This window comes from Canis lupus, chromosome 21 (assembly GCF_048164855.1).
Source record: "Canis lupus baileyi chromosome 21, mCanLup2.hap1, whole genome shotgun sequence".
Lineage (NCBI taxonomy): Eukaryota > Metazoa > Chordata > Mammalia > Carnivora > Canidae > Canis > Canis lupus.
The window spans coordinates 54,344,706-54,369,535 of NC_132858.1; the positions used below are offsets into that span (position 1 = coordinate 54,344,706).

Sequence of the window (24,830 nt, forward strand, 5' to 3'; positions counted from 1 at the left end):
CATGATCGTGCCTGTCCCACTCTGCCTTTGCGAGCATCAAGTGATAGTCTTTAAATGACTAAAGGATTGTATGATATTTAAATTAGCACATAGACTCACTGAAAATCTTTCTTATTTTAAACAAACCTGATACACTAAACATATATTTGCATAAAGAATGAGTCAAGGGTCCCCCAGGGTGGCAGGGCTCAGTCGGTTAAGAGGCTGCCTTCAGTTCAGGTCATGATCTCAGGGTTGTGACATCAAGTCCCATGTCAGGCTCCGTGCTAAGTGTGGAGTCTGCTTAAGAGTCTCTTTCCCTCGCCCTCTGCTTCCCCCTCCTCTCATGCTTTCCATCTCTCTCCTTAAGAAAAAAATTTTTTTGATTTGACCCTATCAGCCTAATGATTGTGTCCAGGAGAAGTAGAACTGTGTTCTGATGTGAATTAAGGCAGAAGGGGTCTACACGCTATGAAGGGAGGGACGGGCATGACTAGCTTAGAAAGCATGTCCTGCCTTGAGTGGGCGAGCGGGGGGTGGGGGGGCATTTAAAAAAGTGTCAAGCAGAATTGGGGTAGAAGCCTCAAATCCTGCAGGCAGGTCGCTGTCCTGTAAGGTCACCTGTCCCTGCCTGGTACTGGCTTCATCTGCAGCAAGTTCCGCCACCAGGTGGGAAGACAGCCACCAGCAGACTCACAGCTCAGCAACACAGGGAAAGAGAAAAGCTGTCCTCCTGCATCAGTGGGACAATTCAAAGAGAGACCCTGCTGACCCCGCTGGGCCACACACTCCTTCCCAGCAACTTCTCCTCCCGAGGTCTGCAGGGGGCAGGAGGTCGGTTGACATGTGGGGGCCACAGAAATGGGACAGGAAGTTCCTCCGCGGACAGCGGGTCTGGGCGGGCCAGGACAAGAGAAATCCTGCATGTCGTGTATCCTCCTAGCAGCCCCACGGAATACCAATAACTGACATTGGGGGAAATTCAAGATGACCCTGGAGCACCTTCTAGTACCCAAAGTAGATGCACTTGACAAGGGAAAGAAGGATGGAAATACGTCAAATGATTGAAAAAGTAAGTACGTAGGAGAGAATAAACAAGTCTTCCTCACAGAACAACAAATGCTGGAGGGGAGTATCTATGTGGGCACCCGTCCCTTCAGGAGGTGAAGCCTCGTTCCCTCCCGGCTCCGGGCAGGTGGGCTCAGGGCCTTGCCTCCTGTGACAGAGCACCCTCAGGGCGGCACAGTGACTCCACAGGGAGCACAGTTGGCAGATGTCACCCTAACCCCAGGATCAAGGTCAACTCCAGCGGTGACAAGTCACATTGATGTCAGACCCCAGATAGGATGCCACAAGGGTCCTTCATCTCTGTGGGGTTCGTTCTGAACAGACGCGGCCCAGGGTAATCATGAGGCACATGAGGCGCATGGTGTGATGGATGCCATACAAACCTGCTGACCGGCACTCCTCGAAGAGCGCGTGGTCTGCCTCGAGGTATAGAAGGTGGTGCAGGTACCGTGGTGACAGTGTGGAAGGTCTGCCCGGCGAGAGGCCATCCAGCAGCCCTTATACATCTGTCCCTCATGGGTTCACAAATGGCAAGGCCCAGGTTAAGGGAGGAGATGGCAATTGCTGGCCCTGAGGTGAGCGAGATCCTTGCAGCCTGCCCACCCCTGGGGCTCCCGGGACATGATTTCTTGGGGGCAGTTAGCATGGTTTGCCACGTGTCTGCATCTCCTCCAGTTTCTGGAGAGGCCTGAGTGTATACTGCAGTCACTAGTCCTTTGGTGGACTTTCTGTTACTTCTGCACACCCTAGGAAACGAGGAATACTTGCTCACGGATTACACTTGAACAGGCAACGGAGGCCTAAATCCTAGGATGCAGGTCCCTTGCTGTTTCCTCTGCCATGTGTCACCAGGACCTGTGCCCTTGCTCTTCCTTCCATCCCTCCTTCTTTCCTTTCTCCCCTTCAACTTTGCTAGAACCCTTTATTGCATATATAAAAACGCAACTATCTTTTGTCCCAAAAGGCAGAATTGTCAGGAATACATGGGCTCATTTTGCCTCCTGGTTGGGATGAGAAAACCTTGATCCTTCCTACTTGGAATCAGTGATAACAGAGGCCAACACATGGTCCTCTGGACTATGTTTCCAATGGACGAATCAGGGATTCCAGCACAGTGGAAGTTGGGCTGCCCTGTGAGTTCCACGCAGGTGAGCAGGAGGTGCTCCTATCACACCTGGATATCCATCCATCTCTCTTCAGTCAAGGTCTTTAAAAAGCTACTCTCCTGGTCATGATGGAGAAACCTACAGATGTTCATGTGTAACTCTTCCTTTGGAATTTATGCAGCAAAGCACATATTGACTTTGTGTCACTGAGAACACCAAGATTTATATTCCCGAAGATAAGTAATAACCTTGACTTTGACACGGTCAATATTTATCTCACAAGTCAATAAATGTCCTGCAATAAATTTCCACAAAGGCCAACAGCATCTGATCCTGGGCTGTGCCCTGCAGGGAGCCCCAAACCTCCCTGCTTTCTTTCCTAGCCAACCCGTAGTCAAACCTCAGAAGTGTTCTCGGGGGCACTTAATTTTAATGAAGTCAGTTTGCTTATGAGAACAGAGATTTATCCATATAACTTAATGTGGATGGAAATTACAGACTCTGAATCTTTTTGTCTTCTTTTCAATAGTTCAAGAACCTTCTCCTTGGTCCAGCTTTTTTTCCTTCCTCCCTCCCTCCCTCCCTCCCTCCCTCCCTCCCTCCCTCCCTCTCTTCCTTCCTTCCATCCTTCCTTCCTTCCTTCCTTCCTTCCTTCCTTCCTTTTTCTTTCTTCCTCTTTCTTTCTTTTCTTTTCTTTTCTTTTCTTTTCTTTTCTTTTCTTTTCTTTTCTTTTCTTTTCTTTTCTTTCTTTCTTTCTTTCTTTCTTTCTTTCTTTTCTTTCTTTCTTCTTTCTTTCTTTCTTTTCTTTCTTTCTTCTTTCTTTCTTTCTTTCTTTCTTTCTTTCTTTCTTTCTTTCTTTCTTCTTTCTTTCTTTTCTCTTTTTTTAGAGAGAGGAGGGGCAGAGGGAGAGAGAGAATCTTAAGTACACTCCATGCTCAGCAAGGAGCCTGAATGGGGCTTGATCTCACAACCCTGAGATCATGACCTGAGCCAAAACCAAGAGGGGGACGCTTAACTAAGCCACCCAGGTGCCCCTGAAGTCCAGTTTTTTCTAAAGCTGATCCCAAATGCTGACCCCAGAGACCAGCCCCAGCAGGCTGGAAGATGAGCAGGTAAAGGCTCCCTTGTGTGATCATCACTGAAGGCCTTATCTTAGCTGCCTTTTTAACTTCCCAAGACCTCAAATCTTTTTTGTTTTTGGTGTTGATCGCTTGAATGCTTTGTCACCACTTGAAACTATAGCACGCTGGGTGAACAACCCAGGAGAGTTTTTGTTCCCTAACTGGAAGTGACACGGTGACCACGTCCCTGTGATGGTGCTCTAGGCGGTCTCCTCCTCTCCCTCCATGTGCCTTGGGTGGAACACACAGCACAGTCTGTAAGTACGCACGCACCTCACTCCTGGTTGTATGCCGACCACCTTCACCACCTCCTCCACAGAGGGCAGACATCGGTGCCACTTAACATGCGATTCCTGCGCTTTCCGAGGACATTCCTGGGACCCAAAGGAGCCTGATTCATGGAGAAGTTATTTCCTTGTATTTCTTGATTTCCTCCCCGATTTACTGAGATATAAGTGACAATTAACATGGTGTTTAGAGTGGGCAAGGCAATGACATAACGTATGCGTGTACCATGAAATAATCACCGCAATAAAGTCGTAAACATCTGCCACCTTGCGTGGTTACCATTTTTGTGTGTGTGGGTTTTTTGCTGTTGCTGTTTCGGTTTGGGTTGTTATGCTAGACTTTGAGGAATGGTCGGTCCCTTCTGGAAATATCAGACACCAAAATGGCATTCCTTCTTCTGTCTTTCATGTTAAGTCGTAGAAATTTGGAATGTATGCTAATCAAGACAGTCTCTCACTGGCCTTCATGATTTGGGGTAAACATTCAAGTAAAAATGTTTCGTCAGTTGGACAGCATGTAATGCAACCAACTACTATTTCTGATTGAAAATGATAAGGAGAGGCCTAATCCAGAGTGGCAGAGCAGAAAAGCCTTGGCCAGTAAGCTCGGGAAATGAGTAGGTGTAGACCAGCAGGGGGACCCTCCAAGCAGAGACATCTCTGTGACTGTCCCTACCCACTCAGGGGTGGCCTCCAACCCAAACTGATAAGTGGGAACAGGAAAACCACAGGACCTGAAGAGCCATGGGAACAGCAGTCCTCCTCCCTCTGCCTGGCTACAAAAGTGAACAGACTGCCTTTGAGTGAATCTCTTTCTTGGGGAACCCCAGCAAAGCAGCCTCCGCTGAGGTGGCCGCAGTCAGACGTCCTCAGAAGTCAGGAGGTCAGCGTGTAGCAGGCAAAGGAGCAGCCGAGCCACCTGCCGCTGGACCAGAGCTCTGCTTCATGACCTCGGAGCATTTTTTAAGCATAATGAAGAACACATAGTCTGCACTTAGGAGCCACATTCTCCTCCAAGGGCACCTGCTTTTATCTTCCGAGTTGTACCTGATTTCTTACTTCTCTCTCCTGGTCCAAAGCCTGAGAGGGGGATTTTTGGGGTGTTTTCCTGCAGCTGGTGGGGATGAATCCACCGAAGGATGAGTACCATGTGAGGGGAGCAGTGCCACAGCCTGAACTGAATGGGGCTAGGGTCTGGTTGTGGACACTCTCAGCTGGGCCTCCTAATAATTTTTTTTAAGATTGTATTTATTTATTCATGAATGACACAGAAGAGAGGCAGAGACATAGGCAGAGGGAAAAGCAGGCTCCCCATGGGGACCCCGATGCAGGATTCAATCAGGGCCCTGGGATCACAACCTGAGCTGCTGTTGAGCAGACACTCAACAACTGAGCCACCCAGGCGCCCCATGGGCTTCTTAATTCTAAGGCAGCATTTTATTTCTATGTTCTAGAGTGTCACTTATACCTCTGAGGCATACCCCAAAGCAAATGTAAGTGCAAAATAGTATTTTCCAGTTCAACGGATTTTGTGATTTCCAAAGGCTCTGGTGCCCGTGGTCTTCCGTAAGCCTCACAAACTCATGCTGTAGTTTCTCTGCCTCTTGTGGACTTGAGCCATCTGTCTAGGTGACAGGGAGGGGAGTGTGCTGGAGACGATCCCCACTGTCCACAGGAGGACAGGACACAAAGCACTGCAGAGACATGCCAGAGAGTGGGAGAGCAGGAATCACACAGCATGCAAGGCATGGCGACATTTATGTTGTGACAGCATAAAAATCTTACTTTCCATCAATAGTGGAGATAATAGCTTGAAATGTTTATCTCTGTGGTTTCCATTTTGCCACCTCTTTGTGTGTGAACTCCTTCAAGTCATTAGGAACATCCACAGTGCTTCGAGGAGGAACAGAATCATTTCAGAGTAGCCGAGAAAGGAAAGGAGGGAAGCAAAGGATAAAGAGAGGGAGAAATCTAATATTTATTTAGCTGTGTGTGTTACTTAGTTAATAAGATTCTGAGGCTCAATGGGAAGGCCTAAAGGAAGTCAAGCAGGGGGTGTACATGACCAACAGAGCTCACTGCAATCAGCTTGGGGGCTCTGCACCATATTACGTAGCTCATGGATCCTCTGGGAGGCAGGAGAGCCAGGTCTGGAAGCTCAGTGGCTACAGTGACAGCAGCATCAAATGGCAGGACCTCTGCTTTATGCTGCTATAAGCTATCTTGGGGTCTTCAGAGGATTTGATGCCTTTTTTTGTTCTCCTTCAATTTACATTCTCCTGAAAATGCATGTAATAGAGCCTGGAGCCCAGGTCTGCCTGACTAATGGGTCCACACTGGAGCTGTAAGGGAGCCTGGGAGAGCGAGTCCTAGCTTCTGTCCTAGGGGTGGGACTCATAACATGGGCAGTTATAGGTCCCACAGATAGGAGAGGTGGACAGGGGGCCACACACAAGGCAACCATCCAACACACCAAAATAAAAAAGGAAGAGATAGAATGGAGAGAGAATAAGACTCCTTTCCCTGCTTGGAAACAAGCCTCTATTCCCTCTACTCCTAGGAAAATTCAAGAAGGAGGAGGGTGGAGCATGACTTTGAGAAAGCTGGGGACGGGATGAATGACTGATCTTGGGGCACCAGGAAGAGGGGACGTGGGCTGTCAAAAGGAAACTGGCCCTTGAGGGCCCATGTGGGACAGCAGTGTGGACAGGGTGGCCCAGGAGGAATCAGAGCACAGGGGCCTTGGCATCTACAAGGTGTGCATGCAGAGGGAAGAGACCCTGAACCAGGACAGGGGGGGTACCCAACCGTGACGAAGCCCACCCACACTGTACTCCTTCTGTGAATAGAGCCTCACTTGGAAGCCAGGCTCTTCCAATGGAAAACACAAGAGCCAGAGTGAGAGCACAAGCAGGAAAGAAAACCAGTGGTGGTGTGAAACAGAATAGTATATACCCTCAGAGACTCTTCCCACAAGCCACTTACTGATTTCAGAGGGGAAAATAACTTTGCAGAGGAGAAAGACGGTTGAAGTCCTCCTCCTAATCAAGAGGTCTACGTAAACATCACTAGTGACGAGACATAGTGACGTCCTGTGCCTCCCAATAGGAGCCACAGGCAAGAAGGAACATCACTTTTCTGTACTATTCTTGCTAAAAATGCAAAACTGACACCATCAGGGGAAACAGCAGAAGGCTTTTGCCTTAAAAAAATATGAGGGAGAGAGAGAGAGCTATAGCTCTAGATGAAAAGTTGCTTTGGACCTAAGAAAACTTCCCAACAAACCTCAGAAGGACCAAACTGTTTCTAAGTAACTTAACGGTATCACAAAACACAGATGAAACACAATTATAGAAATGAAAAAAAAAAAAATCTAGCATGCAGAGCTCAGTTGGTTAAGCATCTGACTCTTGATTTCGATCAGGTCATGGTCTCGAGGTCATGGGATTGTGCCCCGCCTCAGGCTCTGGGCTCAGCACGGAGTCCACTTCAGACTTTCTCTCTCTCTCCCTCCCACTCCCTCCACTCCCCCTCAAATAAATAAATACAATCTTAAAAGGAAAATCTAGCGTGTAAAACCAACATACAATTTACAAAGTCTGCATCCAATCAAAAATGATCACTCGTGCAAAGACTCTGACAAATGCATCTCATAATGATGACAAAAAATCAATTAGTGGAAACAGACCAATATTAGCACAGATGATAGAATTAGTGGGAAAAAACCACATTAAAAGACAGTCACATTTTTGGTGGAGTCTTTGCCTCGTTTGGGGATCAAGGTCATGCTGGTCTCATAGAATGAGTTTGGAAGTTTTCTTTCCATTTCTATCTTTTGAAACAGCTTCAGTAGAATAGGTTTATTTCTTCTTTAAATGTTTGGTAGGATTCTTCTGGGAAGTCATCTAGCTCTGGACTCTTATTTCTTGGGAGGTTTTTGATGGCTGCTTCAATTTCCTTGCTGGTTATGGGTGTTCAGGTTTTCTATTTCTTCCTGATTCAGTTTTGGAAGTTTATAAGTTTCCAGGAATGCATCTATTTTTTTCCAGATCGCCTAATTTGGTGGCATATAGTTGCTCACGACACGTTCTTAAAATTGTTTGTATTTCCTTGGCATTGGTCGTGCTTTCTCCTCTTTTATTCATGACTTTATTAATGTGGGTCTTTTTTCTTTTTGATGAGTCTGGCCAGAGGTTTATTGATCTTATTAATTCTCTCAAAGAACCAGCTCCTCGTTGTGTTGATCTGTTCTACTGTTCTGGTGTCTATTTCATGGAGTTCTGCTCTAATCCTTATTGTTTCTCTTCTCCTGCTGGGTTTAGGCTTTATTTACTGTTCTTTTTCCAGCTCCTTTAGGTGTAAGAGTAGGTTCTGTATGTGAGATTTTTTAATTTTTTGAGAGGCTTGTATTGAAATGTATTTCCCTCTTAGGACTGCCTTTGCTGTATCCCATTTCACATAGTTTCATTTATATGTGGAATATAAGAAATAGTGCAAAGGATCACAAAGGAAGAAGGGGAAACTGAGTGGGGAAAGATCAGAGAGGGAGGCAAACCACAAGAGACTCTTGACTCTGGGAAACAAAGTGAGGATCGCTGGAGGGGAGGTTGGAGGGGGATGACTGGGTGATGGGCATTAAGTTATTTTTTTGGCATTAAGTTATTAACTGGCTGTTATATTTATGTTGGCAAATTGAATTTAAATAGAAAAATAAAAAATAAAAGACATTAACATTAAAAGGTTATTAAACCTATATTCCATATATTCGAGGGAGTATAAAATATCGAGCATGCTATGGAGGGCATAGAAGATATTTTAAAAAGTGCAAATCTAGTTCTAGAGATGAGAAAGATGTCTAGTTAGGACAACAGCAGAGCAGATACTTTTGCAAATAAGAAAACAAATAACTTTAAAAGCATGGGAAGAGAACCTTCCCAAAATGAAACACAGAGGCTGAGACAAAGGAAAAGGAGCAGGTAAACGTGAGCTGTGAGAGAACTGGAGTCTAACACATGTGTAATTGGGGTCGGGGAAAGGATGGAGAGGTGGGGAAGGAGAGAAAAAATATTTGAAGAAAAAATGGTTGAGGAATGTTTCAAATCTGCTGAGAACCATAAAATCACAGACTCCAGAATCTCAAAGAGCCCCAAGCACAAGAAACATGAAGAAAATTTCACAAAGGCACATCATAATTGGAATGCTTAAAGCCAGCACTAAAGAAAAATCTAAAAACCAGTAGAGAAGAAAGGACACATCACACACAGAGAAGCCGACTCTAGACTCGTCAGAATCACACAGAGAGGGGCACCTCGATGGCTCAGTCAGTTAAGAGTCTGAATCTTGCTTTCGACTCAGGTCATGATCTCAGGGTCATGGGATCAAGCCCCGTGTTGGGCTTTGTCCTCAGCAGGGACTCTGCATGGGATTCTCTCCCTCTCCCTCTGACACTGCCCTGCTCACATGCTTGCTCTCTGTTTCTTTCTCTGAAGTAAATAAATGAATCTTTAAAAAAAAAAAAAAGAAAGAAACAGATAAATCAGAGAAAGACAAATACTGTATGATGTCACTTAGGTGTGAACCCTAGAAAAGCCAAACTCATAAAAACAGAGTGAGGTGGTGGTTGCCAGAGTCTGCGGTGGGAGAATCGGACAGATGTGGTTTAAGGGGAAAAACTTGCAACTAGTAATAAACAAATCCTGAAAATCATGTGCACAGTATGGTGAGTATAGACAGTAGCATCATATTATAATCCTCAAACTTGCTAAGAGATCGGATCTTTATTATTCTCATGACAAAGGAGAAATAACTACATGACATGACAGAGGTGCTCTCACGACAATGACGGTCATATCACAGTATGCAAACACATCAAATCAACAGGTGTACACCTTACATTTAACGAACATCATAAATCAAGTATATCTTTTAAATACGGAAGAAAGAAATGAAAGATCCAGTTTGGAACCATTGGAACATCTTCAAAATACTAAAAAAAGAAAACCAACAAAAACTCTGTAGAATTCTAGGTCCAGTGAAAACATCTTTCAAAAATGAAGGCAAATAAAAAACTTGCAGACATGGAAAGGATTGCAAAGCACTCATGGCAACAGAGTCAGAGTACAAAAAAAAAAAAAAAATCCTTCAGGCAGAAGGAAAATGACAATGAAAATGTGTCTCTTCATAAAGAAATGGAGAGTGTCAGAAATAAATATGTGGGTAAATAGAAAATATTTTTTCTAGTTTTTGAAAAATCTTTAAAAGATACTTGACTGAATCAAAACTAATGCAGATTTTTATTTATTTTATTTATTTATTTGAGATAGAGAGAGAGAGAACCTAAAATCTGGGGGGTGGGAGGGACAGAGGGACAGGCTCCCCACTGAGCAGAGAGCCTGATATCGGGCTTGATAAGATTATCACCTGAGCTGAAGGCAGACACTTAACCCCCTGAGCTCCTCAGGCACCCCTCCTACTGGGTTTCTAACAACATAGAAGTCAGGGGCCTGACCACAGAGCCCACTTCAGGAAGGTTCTAGTAAAGATGAAGTGCTCCAGTGTTACCCCAATCCTCATCTTTTGGTTGGGGGAAGACTCTGCACTTGGACTTGAGGAATTAGTCTGAAATACTAGTTCCCTGTGGAGCTTTGAGAGTCTATGGGAAGGTCGGTCAATATTTCTGAACCTGTTTGTTTTTTTTTTTCCTTCTCTTATGAATCGGGGATGGCATTTTTTGACACTGCTGCTCCACACTGGTCCACAAAGCACACAGAATCAGAATTTTCACTTCAACAAATTTCTCAGGCGACCCAGACACAATGAAGACTGGATACCAACCCAACAATTCTCTGACTGAGGACAGTAGCCAGCACATTCTGAACAACACAGCGCTGTCACTCTCAGAACTCGGTTCCTTGGGCAAGCACTGTAGTAAGGGCCAGCATGATTTCCAGACTCACCCAATGACATCAGAGCAATTTTTAGACTTCACTAACGGGCCTTGTAGGGGACCGGGGAGGGCCTGCCGCGTGTAGCACAGTTACAGCAGAGAAGAACGCCAGCGGTGACCTGTGGGAGGGGTTGTCCAGCAGGGCTCGTGGCCGGCTTGTCTACCCATGTCCTGCCAGGTCCCAGGCGTGACACTCAAGGCTTCGAGGGGTGCTTGGTACTGTGGGCCTCCAAAGCTATCTGGTAGACAATTAGCCCAGCTCCCTGTAAACCTGTGCCCAGCAACTCGCTGTGAATTTATCTGAACACATCTCTCCTCCTCAGCAGAGAAGGTTAACCGTGGGAAAGAGAAGGTCCCTCACGGGGCAGGGGACCAGGGCAGGACCTCCCTCGGCATGCGGGGAGCAGACCAGAAGGTACCAGCTTCTTCAGGTGGTATCAGTGCTTCTCTTGTTTGGGGGCACTGACTTTCACCCCAAAGGGCCCAGGACTCAGCACCAGGGTGCTCCGACCTGCAGGTGAGTACTTAAGCTCACCAAGTTCCTTCTAGAGTACAAGACGGAGGGCGGCCCTCTGCTCAGCGGGCCTGCTGCCTTTCCCTTCTTGGGGGAAGGACAAGTGGCCTCTGGACACCTGACCGTATGTGCTCAGGACCAAGGGTTGGGAGTTTCCTGGAACACGGAGGGCCCTGTTCTTAGGGGTCCCGTTGCTGCATCCTCCACAATGCACGGACAGGTCACCTGGCTCTGGTGGCTAGCTGGAAGTTGGCTCTTTAGGGCTGCATTTTATACTTTTTTTTTTTTTAAAGATTTATTTATTTATTTGAGAGAGAGAGAGAGAATGAAGGCACATGCAGGGGTTGGGGCAGGAGAGAGAAGTAGACTCATTGCTGAGCAGAGCCTAACACAGGCCTCAATCCCATAATCCTGAGATTGTGACCTGAGCCAAAATCAAGAGTCAGGCACCCAACCGACGGAGCCACCCAGATGCCCCCACATTTTTATTCTTAGTGGTATGTTTTTCGCCCTGGGCTATGATTCCCTTGGCCCTCCCATGGGGAGCCCAGTTCCGCCATTGGGGGTGGGGATCAGAGCCCAGCCCAGGCAGCGAGTCGCCTTTCCTACAAATGGCAATCAACCCGCTACTCAAGGTACTTGTGACACGAAGCGCACGCTCCAGATCCTGGGTTAGCCCGACTGCCTGCAGCCGCAGAGACAGAGGCTCACTCAAGCCCTCTGAGGACACACCAGCCTGGGGGCCCAGAGCTCTCCCGCCAATCCCCCAGGTCCTGCTCCCTCTGTCTTTGGGGGCGGGGGGGGGTGTCTCTGCATCCCAGCAAATGTCCTGTCTTCTCACACTTGGTCTCCCCTGCTTACTCACCCTGACCGTGGGATGTGCTTTGCTGTCACACCAGCGCCCACCAGGGCAGGGTCCCCACAAGGCAAGGCCGGACCGGATTACGTCGTCATCACCACACCCTGGCCCCCCATCGGCTGCCGTGGGTCAGGTGACTGCCCTTGGTCCCACCCGCTGCCACAGGGGGAGAGGCGTAATCTCTTCGAGTAAGTAGGCCTCTGGGTCGGTATCCGGTAAATGAATCAGCATGACATTGAAATTAAAAAAAAAAAAAACAACCCAACAAGTGGAGAGGTTGCAGGCACACTTAGCTAATTCACTCCTGGTTGCACTTAGCTGTTTTCTGTTTGTGGCTGTGCCGTGTGCTTTGCTGCAGAGCCGGGTGCAGGCTTGCAGGGGGGGGGGGGGGGGCGGGGCCCTCCCCGTGCAGAGCGAAGAACAAAGGTCACAGGCACGAGCCCTGGCGCCGGGTGCTGTGGCCACACGGGCCATTCCTCCGGGGCCGGGACAAACTGCACACTCACACCTGACATGTCTCAGTGGGTGTAAACGTGGTCTCAATAAATACCCAGCGTCTCTACCAGGAAATGCTCGCTCGGCGTTCAGAAGGTGGACGTGCTCCAGCGAAATGCTCTCCCAAGGGGCCCCATCCGTGACCAGCTGTGGTCACTTTCCCCGTCAACAGCTGCAGAGCCCCAGCTGAGGGGCCCCAGGGCAATGGTCCCATTCACCACCCCCCCCCACAAGGGGACATCTTTGATGCATTAACCATTTGGATCATTGTCGCTGCTGCAGTTCATTTCAGCAAAAAGCACCGAAGCCCCTACTCCAGGCCAGATCCTGGAGGTACCGGTGTAGAGAGGGACCAGATCAGGGACCCAAGGGCTCTGCGAGTGGGACAGGATGACACCACGCTGCTGACTGCAGCCATCAGCCAGCTGGGGAACCGGGAGCTGTGGTGTATGGAAAATTCTGGAAGGACTGTCAGCTGAGAAAAGGGTAGATGTCCTGGAATCCCGGCAGGTGTGTGTCTGTGATGGAGAGAAAGAGACGGGGTGGAGGGAACACAAGAACCTCCTACTCACGTCCTCTCCCTCCCTCCCAGCCACCCTGTGCCCCTCCTCCATCACAGACACATCTGACGATCCGTCCTCAGTACTTTGCCCTAAGAGTGGTCACCTGGGTTTGACAGCGCTGGGCTGTTGCGTCTCTGTCAGGCACCTACTCTTAGCAGGCTCTGGGTGCAGGTCCGCTGTGGGCTCACGGCCTAGTCTGGCCCCACAGAAGGCCCTCCTGGAGGTGCTGGAGGTCCCGGGCCAGTCCTGGCACCCTCTCTAGGAGGCAGGTGTGGGGAGACGGTGGGCAGGAGGGGAGCATAGGAGACTCTGGATGGGGTCACTGAAGAGCAGCTTCGCTGGCAGGGCCTTGTGGGAATCGCCATTTATTGCAAGCCTCGAGGTGTTAGTAAGAGCGCAGGAGCGGTGGAGACCCGAGGCCTGGCCCAGGGAGGTGGTTATGAATCATGAACATGAGCTGACCTCCCCCAGGATCAGCTGCAAGAAGAGGCCTCCCCGATGATGCGGAGCTGCTGACCCAGCAGCAGCATCCAAGCCCTCGGACAAATCCTGCGACAGGTAAACTCTACATACACGAGAGAGATGGGTTCATGGGCTTGTCTGGATCAGCCTCGCGTGCGCTCGGATGCTGGGTGGGATCAGCTGAGCCCGGGGGGCCCGGCAGGGCTGTGCTCCTCTAGGGGAGCTGCCAAGGGCAGACCTGATGCTGGGTAGCCAGCTCGGATGTGGTCGTGGGATGCCTCTCGGTCCCGCTCCTCTGCACTCTGAGCCCCAGCCGATGTGACCTGGTGACATGTGCACACCCGGGCACCTCGCCCATCCCCCATCTGCCTTGGCTAACGAGAACCCCCTCTGCCCAGGCAGCTGCCTCCCGTGGCTGATGGCTGTGCAGTGGTAGCTACTCGGGCTGCTCCAGCTCCGGGCTCCCATGGGGCCACAGAGCAGTCCACCCAGCCTTGCTTCATCCGTCTCCTTCCTCAGGAGCTCCCAGGAACACCTCTTATCCGTCCTGCGCCCTGACGTCCCCACAGGAGCCTGCTTCTCCTCCCCCGGGAGCGGCCCGTCTGCAGGCTGGCCTCGCGTCCCCGTCCGGGAACCACTTCCTGCATGTACAAGTGCAAACAAGAGTGCTAATGCGCAATTGCAAACTTTGTGGTGTGTCTTCAACCGTGTTTAGGCTCAACGGGTGAGCACCTTTAGCAAAAGTAGCCAAAGTAGCAAAACAAATACGATAGGATTATGCTATCCACGAGATTTCACAAGAAGAATTCGCAGTGACCGGATCCAGAGAGGAGTCAGACTTCTGATGGAGAAGGAAAGGTATTTTCTGCTGAATTTTCTAGGTTCCATGTGGGGTTCCGTGTCAACACGCGTGTCCTTGGGTATTACCCTCCCAAGATGTCTTGGGGCCTGCACATGACAGGCTTTGGCCAAAGGGATGCTGAAAAGCCCTGAGGGCTGGGGCTTGTCTCTGCCCCAGGCCACATGTGAGGAAGCCCAGGGAGCCGGTTGGATGGGGGCGGTGGCCGGTCATCACGTGGGGGAGTGGACTGTGACACCCCCTTGGGAGATGGAGTCACACTGGGCTTGGCTCCCGTTCTAAATCCTGCCCCATTATACGTCCGGGCAGCCCCCGGACCTTCGAGCCTTGTGGCCTCACGTGGGACCAACGGGACAGCCTCCCGGAGGGATACGGACCCCGAGGGTCAGACCGAGCCTGCTGGCAACGTAAATGGAAACCACTGGGTAACTGGCCGGTCGGTGCCCCCACGGAATCCTGGAGAATGCCAGCTATGAGGGGCAGACGCGAGAGGGCGGGTGCCAGCGGCGGGAAGGGGGGCCAAAGGGAAGCCAGGAGGTCAGGACCAGGGCCGCGCCCTGTGCCACCGGCCAGCTGCCCCGCAGCCGCCTCTGCCCCCGCCGCCAGCCACGACCCCACGCGACAGCCTTGTTGACGGCGGTCCGAGGGCACCCTTCCCTCCCCGGCCCTCGTAAACCAGGGAGAGGCAAACAGCCACGTTCTAACGAGATACGCGAAGGATTTTTATTTTTTTATTTTTTTCTAAAGCAGCTTACCCAAGGGTGTTTACTGCGGCGCTATTCATAGCAGCGAAAAAATTGGAAAGACCCCAGATGCCCAAGACGTGCCTGCGGAGGAGTGATTCGTAGAGAAGGTGCCTGCGAGCAAGCAGCTGGATGGAAACAGAACTTGAACTCCCTCCCAGCACGTGGGGATGGACACGTGCACATCGCAAGCGCTGGAAGAGGCAAAAGGTTATATAAGTAGTTGGGATTCTAAGTACTTTTAAGTCTTCTTCCAAGCTTGGGAACACAAGGGAAATTTAAATGACATGCAAGGCGTTTTTCCACAGGCGGCCATAAAAAGAGATGCTCGGTGTCACCTGGCATTGCTTTCTCTCTTTGTTTTTCTTTGTTATACAGCTGTCCCCCCTTCTCCACGGGGGGTGCGTCCCGACACCCCCAGTGGAGGCCTGAAACCAAAGGTGGTACCCAGCCCTACCTAGACTATGTTTTTTTTGTTGTTGTTGTTACATCCGCGCCCATGGTAAAGTTCTTAATTTATAACCCAGGCCCAGTAAGCGATGAACAGTAAAAACTGGCAATAAAACAGAACAATCATAACACGCTCCAATAAAAGTGAGGTGGATGTGGTCTCTTTCAAAATGTCTGGCCGTCCTGCTGTCGCCCTCCTTGGATGACGTGGGGTAGCGAGATGCCCACGGGCTGAGATGCAGGGAGGCGAGCGGCACAGGCCTTGTGACGTAGTATTAGGCTGTGACTGAGGATTCTTCGGAGGAGGGTCACCTACTCCTGGACCGGGGGACAACCACCAGCGTGGGGCCCCGTCCCTCTCCATCTGCCGCTGAGCTGGGGCGTCACCAGGGCTGTGCGAGCCCCACTTGGGGAGGAAGAGATGAGGGGGCCTGGCTCCGAGCTCACCCCGCTGGGCAGCCCTGCCCAGCCCTTGGGGTGACCGAGCAGCCCAACGGGGTGGGGTGGGGATGGCCGTTCTGTTCTGTGCCGGGGGTAGAGAAGTACACTCCTTGCACACTGTCGTCTGCCTTACTGGGCTGTTATTGTTCTGAGCATCTTCCCCTAGAAAGGAAGCAGCAGCGGCCATAGCAGCTCGGGCCATCCTCCGGGCTGGAGAGGCGTCGGGGACAGTCACGGCCCTGGGGGACTGTGAGGATCCCCACCACGTACTGGTGCCTCACTCAGGGGCCATGTCCCCAGCCTGTGTTGATGAGAATCCTCACACACCGCCCCGTGGCAACGGTGCCGTGACGTCCCCGTGTTCTGGGTGCAGGAGAGGGGCCTGGTGAGCGTGGCCGCAGCCGCAGAGTGGGGGCGCGCTCACCACAGGCCCGGCTGCTCTCCCGCGGGCAGCGCTCCGAACAAAGCCGCTGGCTCAGCGCGTGCCCTGGGCCCGCACTTCACGGGACACTTCGATGCGTTATATAATCAATGTGATCCGCTGCAGGTGGCCCCTGCCTGATGGCTGGGGGCACCGAGGCTCAGAGTGGCCAGGTGACTTGCCCTAGGCCTCATGGCAAGGGAGGGCTGTGCCAGACTGAACCCCCGAATCCATCGGCTTCGCTGTGATCGGTGTCCTCAGTGGCTCTTCTGGAAGAGCAAGTGCCTTCCATGTTGCTGGAACGGCCACATCGACCCTGAAAGACTCTCACTGGGGGGTTGGGTGACAGCCCCGGCTCTTGGCTTGAGTGGGGGCCCCGGAAGGGTGTCTTTTGCAGTTGGCATGGGCATTTGGCATCAAGTGTCAGAAAGATGCTTTGAGACCATTTCGAGAACGTGCCAGCGATGGATGCAAGGCTCGCGTTCCCTAAAGAGTCCCCTGAAAGCCAAGTGTCGTTACCACGTGCACCTGCAGCAGAGCACGAATGATTCCAAATGCACTTCCCAAAGCGCCCGGGCTCTGTTGCAGGCCACGCGGTCACTGAGCACGGGAGGGGAGGGTGGCGCTCAGTCTTGGTTGAGGACCGAGAAAACAGACTCCTTACCCCGGTGCCCTGCGGAACATCCTTCCTCTGCTCACCTTTGGTTCCCAGGCCCCTTGCAAGGCCACCTCAGCATCGCTCCGCCGGGTGCTGGGATGACTCTGAAAGCCAGACCCGCCAAGCAGAGGGGGGCCAGACCCCGCTGAGCCATGTGGGTATTAACCCCCAGCGGTGGCTCCTTGTGCTGCATAAATACTGGAACATCAGGACAACATTAAGCGAAATCTAAGCAATTGCTAACGCCGCCGTGTAGGGGAAGAGAGTCCTCATCCTGGCTTCACAGCTGAGGACATTGGGTTTAGAGAGACCGCATGATTTTTTTTTTTTCTTCTTTTTTTTGGTCCCAAACCACACAACTAATAAGGAGTAACATTAGAGTTGGAGCTGGTGCAAGTTCCTGGCTGGTGTACCCAGAGCCCCAACCCTGTCCTCCACCTGCTGTGCCCCCCGAGGCACAAGGACGGCCGTGTCCGTGGGTGATGATCCCCGTTTCCAAGGCTCCCGACGGCCGTGACAGGAAGAGTCCTCCGGCCGCTGACGTGACGTGCGGAGGTGCAGGCTCCCGGGGAGGGCTCCCAGCAGCAGCCTGGCTGACGGCGTCTGAGGCCGCGGCATCCCTGTCCTCCAGGGTCCCCTGGCCATCTGCCCGCTGCCATCTACTGTGCTGCGGTGCCCGCAGGGGCGTTCCTGGGGGGCGGGTCTCTGCTCTGAACATGCATGGCTCCTTCACTGGGGTCTGCTGTGCCCCCCGGAGTCCTGCCAAGGAAGCCGTCACCGGAACGGCCCCCTAAGTTGTTCTGCTGCCTGCAGACGCTCAGCACTAAGCAGCGTCTGTTTGCAGACCGAGAACAGGTTGCAGAGCCCCTGGGGGGCAGATGCTCCTAGTGCCTTCAGAGTTGTGTCACTTGCCGTCCTTACCCGTCCTCATGCCACTGGACACCCCTGCAGAAGCTGGGCCTTGTGGGGTCCTGTCCTAAGGGCAACCTGGCAGGGGTCTCACAGAGGTGCTCTGGACTCACACCTTGCATAGACTCATGTCCCAGTTCCAGCCACAGGGTGGGTGTCCTTCTTTATGGCACAAATCTTGACGTCCTGACCCCTTCCTTCGGGACTGAAGCCCTGTCTCACCTCTGTCGGGGCACAGAGGACCTCCTCTGGACTTTTTCTCCGTGGCTGTGCCTGGCAGCTACCTCCATCCACTTGCCCCCTGACAGCTGTCCTGCTGTTACGCGGCCTTACATCACGAGGAGCGTCACCCACTTGCAAGACTCCTACCTCCTGTGAACTTTATGGACATTGCCTAGCTGCATTTGCCCTGACCTGGACCTACAGTCGCTGGGGGTGGCTCCTCCCCGCACGTACCTCTGAGTCCGGTGCCCATCCTGGGGCGTGTCTGGTTTCCAGTTGACCAAATTCCCAAGCATGCATTCTAGTCTCCCTAAAAGCAGGGGTGCGGTCGTGGGGGACAGGTTAAGATCCCTAATTTGAATAGAGCATTTAGCATCTTCTTCCAACAAACAGATTCAGAGACACCTGTCTAAGCAGAAATGACATCACATTTTATGATCCTAAAACACGTGAAAAACCCTTTTCCGAAGTGCGAGAAGTTCACAGGGTCAAAGTCTAAATTGCAGGATTTTGGACCAGAGAAATCCTATTTGGTCATACACTTAAATAACTGGGTACAGGGAAAATCTCAGCGACAAGCAATGACAGTGGAGACAAGAGGAAGAGTGAGTGGGAGACAGTGGGATTGGGGTCAGAGACACGTGCTTTTGAATCCCAGCCCTGTTGCTGGGTTACCTGGGGAAGTCGCTGGCTCTCCAGAGTCAGCTTCCTTGACGGTGACATTGGGACAGCAAATGTGCCTCCAAATGGGTTGCCAGGACTAACTGCGGTGTGGACACAAAGTGCCTGGGACAGTATATCCAGTGGGGTGTGCGTCACCTGCCAACGGTGAAGCCGGGGCCTGAGCAATGGGGCTTGTTTTGAGGGAGGAGGAGAAAAAGAAGAGGAAGGAAAGATAAATTAAAAACTAAGAGAAGCAAAAATATTCCCCTCTGGAGACACCTGTCTGAGAGTCGCCCCGTCCTTAAATCGCCTGGGCGCTAAATCACAGTGGCTCTGTGAATGAGTGAGGGGCACCCGGGTGGCTCCGTCGGTGAGCGTCACACTCATGATTTCGGTGCAGGTGGCGACCTTAGGGTTGTGACATCGAGCCCGGTGTCCACTCCACGCTCCACCTCGGGTTGGCTGGAGATTCCCTCGCTCCCTGTGCCCCAAGGGGAGCTGGAGATTCCCTCGCTCCCTGTGCTCCCAAGGGGAGCCCTCTTGCCTTGAAAAAGTGAATATGTGAGAAAGGCTCTGCGCGTTCTCGTGCGCCAGACGCGTCCGGCAGGAGCGCAGGCCCGGGGACGGATGGCACACCTGCTGCCCCGGCCCCGCGGACAGGGACAGGGGCTCCCTCCGGCCCGGCTCCAGGATTAGCTGTTTTTTCTCGGTGTGGACTCACAGGGCAACCCGCAGGCAAATTAATCCTCTTACACATTGAACACGGTGTGCCAGCGGCGGCAGCTTCTGCGCGTCACAATTCTGACGTCCTCGCGCCGCCGCCTCACGAGCCACCGAGGCTGCTGCCCCTGTCGCCCCCCACACCGCCACGCTCACCCTACGTCTTCAGCAGCTCCGAGTACGTTGAGCCGATGGAAGAGTCCCATTCTTGCTTCGGGTTCTCCCATTCGCCCCGCAGTGCCGGGTGGTAAAACCATCCCAGCGTATCGGGCTGCAAATATCATTTCATTAGGTAAAGTCGGTATGATATTAGCGGTTAATTGACCTTCTAGTGGAGTTTAAGAGCCGACCTGAGGATTTTTTTTTTTTTTAAGTGTCTGAAAAGGAGCTCATGATTCAGGGGCACAACTGGGTTCGCACACATCGGGATTCTGAACTGCTGGCTGCCCGGCGGACTCTCGTTCCTAGTCCTTCTGAGGGGGTGGGGGTCTGGGCCGTGTGCTGCCGTACAGGCCACGTGCCTGTGGCCCGAGGCCGGTGGCTGCAGAGAGAAGCGCAAAGTGCCAGGTGCCGCCAGGACGTGGGCCGGAGACCATTCCGGGCCACTGAGATGGGAGAAGGCATCTCCCGGGGCCTTCTAGAAACGTCCCCTCTCTGCCTGTGCATGCAGCCCTGAGGGGACCCAGTTCCCGGAGCACCGTGGTGCCATGGCCTCTGTGGCAGCGGGGACGGCTGCCGGGCCCAGGTGTATAGAGTGACATACGACAGAGGACACCCGCGCGAGACTCCGCCGCCGCTCAGCTGGCCCCGAGGCTCTCTCACTTGCCCCTGTGGCAGGGCCTTGACCTTGGAGGTGATGGCCTCCTGCCCCCGTGCCAGGCACCTGGTGTGAACCCGCCTGCAACCTGGGGAGGCCGCCTCGCTGCTGTGGCCGCAGAGGAAGACGCCTGCAGGCAAAACAAGGCAAAAAGCTCTGACCCTCACCTCACATCACCTACAAAACCTACTCCATGTGGACTATAGATCTAAACGGAGGAGCTTAAAACTATAAAACTGTTTAATTTTTTTTAAATTTTAATTTATTTATGATAGTCACAGAGAAAGAGAGAGAGAGAGGCAGAGACATAGAGGGAGAAGCAGGCTCCATGCACCGGGAGCCCGACGTGGGATTCGATCCCGGGTCTCCAGGATCGCGCCCTGGGCCAAAGGCAGGCGCCAAACCGCTGTGCCACCCAGGGATCTCTATAAAACTGTTTTAGGAGAAAATTGCTGCAGGCTTCGGGTGAGGCCAGAGTTCCTTAGATGGGGTGCAAACACCAAACCACTAGAAAGATCATTTGGTAATTTTTAACCCTACAAAATAAAAAACTCTTGCACTTGGAAAGACATTGTGAAAAAAGGAGAACAAATGGGAGAACATACTTGCAAAACCCGTATCTGCTAATGGATTGCTGTCCATAATATATAAAGAGCTCTCAGAACTCAATAAGAAAGCAACTAATGTGATTTTTAAAAAGATTTTATTTTTTTAAAGATTTTTATTTATTTATTCATGAAAGACAGAGAGAGAGAGAGAGAGAGAGAGAGAGAGAGAATCAGAGGGAGAAGCAGGCCCCATGCAGGAAGCCCGATGTGGGATTCAATCCCAGGACTCCAGGATCACACCCTGGGCTGAAGGCAGATGCTCAACCACTGAGTCACCCAGGGATCTCAAGATTTTATTTTTTATTTATTCATGAGAGACACGCAGACAGAGGCAGAGACACAGGCAGAGGGAGACACAGGCTCTGTGCAGGGAGCCTGATGTGGGACTCGATCCCAAGATCCGGGATCAACCGTGAACCAAAGGCAGATGCTCAACCACAGAGCCACCCGGGCATCCTGATTTTCTTTTTTTTTAATGGGCCACAGACATGCTTCAGTAAAGAATGTAGATGCAGAGCAAGTAAGCTCATACAAGAGTGTCCCACATTATTTGCCACTGAGGCAAATACAAATTAAATTCAGAATGAGATACCGTGACGTACCAACGGAAATGGCTAAAACCCAAATGACTGACAATACCATGTATTGATCAAGACGTGGAGCAACTGGAACTCTCAGACCTCTTTGGTGCAGGGGCAACTGGTATAGGTCACTTTGAGGAACAGTTGGATGCTTTCTTAGAAAGTCAAGTGCATTTCATAGGACACAGCCGTCTCGCGTCTAATTATTTACTCAAGAGAAATGAAAACTTATGTTTCCAGAAAAACCTGGGTAGCAGTTTGATTCATAGTTGCCCCTAATTGGGACTTGCCCAGATTTCCATCAGCCAGCACGCGGACGAACACACCGAGGTACCGGCACCCGTGGGTCATATTCGGCATTAGCAAAGCAAACGGGCTATTGGTTCGTGGACCAACATGGATGAATCTGAAGCTCATCGTGCTACAAGAGCCAGGGAGACACGGCTGCACACTGTGTCTTTCCATCCGTACGACAGTCTTGAGAAGGCGAAGCGAGGGGCAAGGGGGTAGGCGAGAGGCTGGCAGGACTGGGGCAGAGGGGCGACGGCAAGGGGCCAAGAGGGAAGCTTGAGGGCGATGAAACGGGTCTCGTATCTTCCCTGACATCGTCGTTACCCACCTGCACGTACACCTTCCCAAAACCCCAGGCGATTTTTTTCCTGAAGGTAAAATAAATCTCGATAAACCAGTCCTAAGAAAGGTCCTTCGGTGAGCCCCTGTTTGGGGTGCAGACTCATTTGGAGTCAAGCTGCCTTATGAAAAGGAGGGTTCATAAGAGAAATGGATTTCCACGAAAGTCTAAAACAGGAGCTGCCAGTCACCTGGGCCCAGAGAGACAGGAGCCGGAGGGCGTCTATCTGGAGCTGCTGTCGCACCTCCTGTCACTAACTGAGCGCGGCCCAGCTGGTCCTCACCTGGTGTGGCTGTTCCACACTTGTACTCGGCTTCCCGCTCACACTCCCAGGTGCAGGCATCAGTGGGCCCTCTCCGTCCTGGAAGATGGGTTATTGGGGGGAAACTGAACAGACCTACCTGGTGGGGTGGGGGACGTCGGGCTGCTTGGACCTAGGACCAAAAGCTCCCTCGTTCCCTCTCATCACCTTTGGGATAAAGCAGAAAGGCCTCAGGATGACAACTAGGCCCTTCCTACCTTTCCAGCCTGGCCTCCTGTCGTGCCTCCTGATGCCCTCATGTCCTCCAGCCCTGCCTCCCACGCCCTGCAACCAAATCTGACTACCTGGTAGGTTCTTTCTTCGCCCTCCACTAGGTTCCCGCTTTGCAGAACTTACCACTGTGGGCCTCTCAGGGCTCCACTGGGGCACTGCCACCACCGGGAAGCCTTCCCTGAATGCCGCCGGGCTCCCTGCCGCTGTCTGCAGCGGGAGGGGGCAGCCTGTACTCATTCCGCAGGTTCAGCGGAGTCATGAAGGTCGGTTAAGGGTGCAGACCGAGCCCAGAGGGGCGAACTGGATGGCCTGGGGGTGTGCAGGGCAGACAGGTGCCTCGCGGCGGGTTGTGCGGCGGGCACGTGACCGTGTTAGGAGGACAGGCCAGTCCGCGCTCCACGGTGAGGCGCTGGGCAGGCAGTCTGGAGTGCCATCCCTCAGTGGTTTCCAGCTCCCCTGGGACATGCCTGCACCCAGCAGGGCCGCGTGCCCGGCCTCAGCCATGTGAGAGGCGAGGGCCTCTCCTGCCCCGAGCATTTCCCCGTCAGGGTGCCCTTCACCCCTTCTATTTCCTGTGCCAGGCCTGCCGGCCTGCTCGACATGTGCCGGGCGCCCAGGGCCCATCCTTCCTCTCCTCCACTCATTCGCTTTACCCCTAAGACTGATTTGCAAGACAGCGTGTTGCGGTGATGACTTACTTCACGGAGGGCCCGGCACTCCCCCTGCTGGGATGACGCTGGTGAACACACCGGTCCCCTTGTCCATGCTTCCAGTCAGCAGAGCAGGTGGTGTTAGTCCGTTCCCTACTAACTATCAACCGAGCCCACCCGGTTCTCTATTTCTGCGGACGGAGGCTCCCAGCAAGTGTTGGGATCCCTGAGTTCCTCACTGGCACGAAATGCTATTTCGTGTCCCGACACCTCATTATTGCAGCAGTACTTTTCCCCGCGGTGAGGCTCCCAGGCCAAAAGCCACAGTGCCAGGCCCTAGGGTAGCTTGGGCTCTCTCGGGTAATTTATACCTGGCGTGGTTGTCTTCCACTGGGCCTTCTGCCCCTCCGACAGGGAGCATGTGGAATTTGCAGCAGGAGCAGGCCCTGAGGTGCAATCTGCCCAGAGAACTGGCTCGGCAGGGAGGGCAGGCAGCTGCAGCTTCTAGAACCACAACAAGAGTGACAGGACAAGTTCATGAGCTTACCTCATAAAGTGATACCGAGTGGACCCTGTCCAGAAGGGAGAGGCATGCGCGGATGTCTACGAGGAGCTGGGAAATGTGGGGAATGAGGGCCTGTCCCAGGAATTCTGGGGATCGATGTCAGCCTGAAAACACTTGAGGACATTTATTTTGATCCCTTCGCAGTGAACAGAAATGTTCGAAAGCCCGTCCGTGTTGAGGCAGCTACAGGCCATACCTGACCCTACACTGCATTCGGTCTGGGACAGAAACACTATAAAGGACATTCTCAGATCCACCGGCAAGATCGGAATATGGACCTAGATCGTGCATTAAGATTTTATAGTGTGAATCTATGAATGGGGTACCTGTGCTATGGTCGTGCACAATCATGTCGCTGCTTTAGGAAAGAGGTGTCAGGCTATGTAGGAGCAAGGGACTACGGTGCACGGAGCTCGCCCACAAGTGATACAGAAAAAACATACACCTCCTACGCGTACAGGTGCTTTTGGGACATCTCTAAAAGCCCCCAGCCTACCAGGCTTTTGGACTCGTGCAGGCATTCCTTGCTGATCCGGGCCTCTGGCAAAGCTGTAAGATTCAAGGCCTATACACTTTCAAGATGGCCCCAAATTAAAGTTTTCTGTTTTTCTCTCCGTCCTTTGTCTACAACGGGAGTCCTTGTGTTTCGTTCTTCCAGGAATCCAGAGCTCCTTCATATCATTTTCCCTGCATGTTCACTGCGTGGTTTTCTGAGCTTGGAGCGAACCACAGACACTTTCAGGAGGCCTATTTCAGTTACCAGAGTGCATGACCTTTCATTGATACATTCCGTCCCAAGGTGGGAAAGGCAGGTGCTATAAAAAGTGCCATAAAGGGTTTTGACATAATCCTTATTCTGCACTGACCAGCTACTTGACCTTCAGCCAGCCAACCAACCTGCGAAGATTGGGTTTCCTAGTCTGTAGGGAGGGCGTCTCCCAGAGGTCCAAAGCGGGG

The 24,830-nt window shown here is 52.0% G+C and overlaps 2 long non-coding RNA genes across 10 annotated transcripts in view; one reads left to right on the forward strand and one right to left on the reverse strand.

The window, feature by feature from the left end:
* Nucleotides 1-12,210, reverse strand: part of LOC140613199 (uncharacterized) — a 49,200-nt gene extending 36,990 nt beyond the window's left edge. For all 8 annotated transcript variants that reach the window (XR_012014371.1, XR_012014369.1, XR_012014367.1 and 5 more), the window contains exon 1: nucleotides 11,887-12,210. This is a non-coding gene — a long non-coding RNA (uncharacterized lncRNA). The remainder of the gene's footprint in view (nucleotides 1-11,886) is intronic.
* Nucleotides 12,211-13,044: 834 nt separating this feature from the next.
* LOC140613552 (uncharacterized) lies at nucleotides 13,045-15,583 on the forward strand. 2 transcript variants are annotated; one of them, XR_012014544.1, is made up of 3 exons: nucleotides 13,045-13,496; nucleotides 13,920-14,258; nucleotides 15,007-15,583. It is a non-coding gene; the product is annotated as an uncharacterized lncRNA (long non-coding RNA). The 2 variants fall into 2 exon arrangements; XR_012014543.1 differs by having other exon boundaries at nucleotides 15,010-15,583.
* The last annotated feature ends 9,247 nt before the right edge of the window (nucleotides 15,584-24,830 follow it).